Here is a 4,195-nt window from a genome sequence, read left to right as displayed (position 1 = left end):
TAAGAGATGTGCAGACGGAATTATCCGTAGGTGTGTGCCTAGAGAAGAAGCACAGAGGATCCTGTGGCATTGCCACGGATCTCAATATGGAGGCCATTTCGGAGGTGAGCGAACAGCCACCAAGGTCCTCCAATGTGGCTTCTATTGGCCCACACTCTATAAAGATTCCCGAGAGTTTGTATGCAATTGTGACAGTTGCCAAAGAGCTGGTAATCTGCCTCATGGTTACGCCATGCCTCAACAAGGAATATTGGAAATTGAGTTGTTTGACGTATGGGAAATTGACTTCATGGGACCTTTCCCACCATCATACTCAAACACTTATATTCTGGTGGCAGTTGACTATGTATCAAAATGGGTTGAAGCTATTGCCACACCTACCAATGATACTAAAACAGTGCTGAAGTTCCTCCAGAAACATATCTTTAGCAGGTTTGGTGTCCCTAGAATACTAATCAGTGATGGGGGCACTCACTTCTGCAATAAACAGCTTTACTCTGCCATGGTTCGGTATGGAATTCGCCACAAGGTGGCCACTCCATATCATCCACAAACCAATGGGCCAGCTGAAGTCTCTAACAGAGAATTAAAGAGAATCCTGGAACGGACAGTAAATACCCGTAGAAAGGATTGGGCACGGAGCTTGGATGATGCTCTGTGGGCTTACAGAACAGCATTCAAGACCCCTATAGGGACCTCTCCATACCAACTCGTGTATGGTAAGGCATGTCACCTGCCCGTGGAACTGGAACATAAAGCCTACTGGGCAACCAGATTCCTAAACTTTGATGCCAAATTAGCAGGAGAAAAACGATTGCTCCAGCTAAATGAGCTAGAGGAATTCAGATTCACAGCTTTCGAAAATGCCAAGCTTTATAAAGAAAAATAAAAAAAATGGCATGACAGAAAGCTGTCATCTAGAATCTTTGAACCAGGACAGAAGGTCCTGTTGTTTAACTCTAGACTCAGGCTATTTCCCGGGAAACTGAAATCCCGGTGGAGGGGACCATACGTGATTACAAGTGTATCACCATATGGTTATGTGGAGCTTCAAGATATTGATTCTGATAAGAAGTTCATTGTCAATGGACAGAGAATCAAGCATTATCTTGAAGGCAACATTGAGCAAGAATGCTCAAGGCTGAAGCTAGATTAAAAGCTCAGCAAGGTCCAGCTAAAGACAATAAAGAAGCGCTTGCTGGGAGGCAACCCAGCCATGGGGCAACAATCCTCTAAGCATTTTGCCCTATTTCTATTTTTATTCTTATTTGTTTTGGCAACAAGGTAAATAATCATTTACAGAAGACCTCGGCACACAAAACAGAGAAAAAGAGCTCACTGGCAAGAAAACGCCAGTAAAAGTATATTTTGGGCGTTCAACGCCCAAAATGGGCATCCACTGGGCATTGAACGCCAATAATGGTAGCAATCTGGGCGTTCAACGCCAGAAAGGGGCACCCACTGGGCGTTGAACGCCAGTAATGGCAGCAGCTGGGCGTTGAACGCCCAGGAGAGCAGCATTTGGGCGTTGAACGCCCAGGAGAGCAGCATTTGGGCGCTGAACGCCCAAAACAGGCAGTGTTTGGGCGTTCAAACGCCAGGACAGCAGGGAGGAGCCAAATTCATTTTTCCACACGTATTTCCATTTTAATTTCAAATTTTATGTTTCAATGCATGATTTTTACATGAACATGTTAAGAACCCTGATTTCTAAAATCCTTAATTTCTAAAAATCCCTCTTTCCAAATTCAATCCAAACTCTTTTCAAAACTTTTCTGAAAACAAATCTATCTTTTTCACTCAAAAATCTTTTCAACTAATCCATATCTTTTTCAAATCTCCATATTATCTTTTTCAAAATTCAGATATCTTTTTCAAAAATCTATCATATCTTTTCAAAATTAAACTATATCTTCTATCTTATCTTTTTCAACTCAATCTTTTTATCTTATCTTTTCCAATTTTTCGAAAACCCACCCCCCCATCCCTTTAAATTTGGGTTCGGCCTCCCTCCTCCTCCATCAACAATTGCACCTAGCTCTCCTTCTATCCATCTCCTTTCTTTTCTTTTGCTTAAGGACAAGCAAACCTCTAAGTTTGGTGTGTTTATCCGAGATCACTAAGATCATGGCTCCTAAAGGAAAACAACACACTCCAAGAGGCAAGAAAGAGAGCGTTCCAAAACCACTTTAGAATCAAGGGAAGTTCTTATCTAAAGAACATTCAGACCATTATCTTAAAGTAATGGGTCTGAGATCAGTGATCCCGGAAGTTAGATTCGATCTGAAAGAAGATGAATATCCGGAGATCCAGGAGCAAATTCGAATCAGGAACTGGGAAGTCCTAGCTAATCCTGAAACGAAAGTAGGAAGGAACATGGTCCAGGAGTTCTATGCTAATATGTGGCAGACTGACAAGCAAAAACTATCTGGAACTGCCTTCTATGAATTTCGGACCATGGTCAGAGGGAAGATTGTTCATACCACCCCTGACAAGATCAGAGAGATCTTAAAGCTACCTCAGCTAAAGGATGATCCAGACTCCTTCAACAGGAGGATGATGAGAGCAGACATTGACTTGGATAAGATTCTAGAGGACATATGTATCCCTGGAGCCAGGTGGACCACCAACACAAAGGGTGTCCCAAATCAACTCAAGAGAGAGGATCTCAAACCAGTCGCCAGAGGATGGCTGGACTTCATTGGGCGTTCTCTGTTGCCTACTAGCAACCGTTCTGAAGTCACAGTTAAAAGAGCAGTGATGATCCATTGCATCATGATGGGAAAGGAAGTGGAGGTTCATCAGCTGATTTCAACTGAACTCTACAAAATTGCTAACAAAAATTCAAAAGAGGCCAGGTTGGCTTATCCAAACGTGATTTCTCTGCTCTGCAAGGACGCTGGAGTAAGGATGGGAATAACTGAGTATATCCTAATTGAAAAGCCAATCACCAAAGCATCAATGGAAAAACAACAAGCACAGGAGGATCCCATCAAGAAGAGAGCACAGGAATTCCTCCCAGAGATCCCTCAATCTGAATACTGGGAGTATCTTGAGACGTCTGTTACCAAGATACGGGAAGCTATGGAGCAAATAATAAAAGAACAGAAGGAACACAGTCAAATGCTGACCTATATGTTTAAAGAACAAGAGGAGCAAGGGCGTGACTTAAGGGAATTGAAGCGCCAAAAGTCTTCTTTTGTAGGACCAAGCACCCCAAGGATCAGAGGAACCCCCGTTCCCCCAGAATAAAGGTTGTTAATTTCCGATTTCTGCCTTAACTCTGTGACAGTGTCCTTATAGAAGTTTACCTTAGGAGTCATATAGTAGTAATTAGTATCTATTTTGATTTTATCTCCAATTAAGCTATAGTTTATTTTTCTCATCATCAGCAAACATGAATAAAGTAGTAGATCTTTTGAATAAGAAGCAATAAAATTTCGAGTTTTAATAAGAGAAATTCTAATTAGTTAAATGTGGTGGCAACGCTTTCTGTCTTCTGAATGAATGCTTGAACAGTGCATATGTCTTTTGAATTTGTTGTTAAGACTGTTAAATATGTTGGCTCTTGAAAGAATGATGAACATGAGACATGTTATTGATAATCTGAAAAATCATAAAAATGATTCTTGAAGCAAGAAAAAGCAGCAAAGAACAAAGCTTGCAGGAAAAAAAAAAGAAAAAAAAAAGAGAGAAAAAGCAAGCAGAAAAAGCCAAAGCTCTTAAAACCAAAAGGCAAGGGTAATAAAAAGGATCCCAAGGCTTTGAGCATCAGTGGATAGGAGGGCCAAGAAGGAATAAAATCCTGGCCTAAGCGGCTAAACCAAGCTGTCCCTAACTATGTGCTTGTGGCGTGAAGGTGTCAAGTGAAAACTTGAGACTGAGCGGTTAAAGTCAATGTCCAAAGCAAAAAGAAGAGTGTGCTTAAGAACTCTGGACACCTCTAATTGGGGACTTTAGCAAAGCTGAGTCACAATCTGAAAAGGTTCACCCAGTTATGTGTCTGTGGCATTTATGTATCCGGTGGTAATACTGGAAAACAAAGTGCTTAGGGCCACGGCCAAGACTCATAAAGAAGCTGTGTTCAAGAATCATCACACTGAACTAAGAGAATTAATAACACTATCTGAATTCTAAGTTCCTATAGATGCCAATCACTCTGAGCTTCAATAGATAAAGTGAGATGCCAAAACTG

This window comes from Arachis hypogaea, chromosome 20, assembly GCF_003086295.3.
Source record: "Arachis hypogaea cultivar Tifrunner chromosome 20, arahy.Tifrunner.gnm2.J5K5, whole genome shotgun sequence".
NCBI lineage: Eukaryota > Viridiplantae > Streptophyta > Magnoliopsida > Fabales > Fabaceae > Arachis > Arachis hypogaea.
This window is presented reverse-complemented; position numbering follows the sequence as displayed.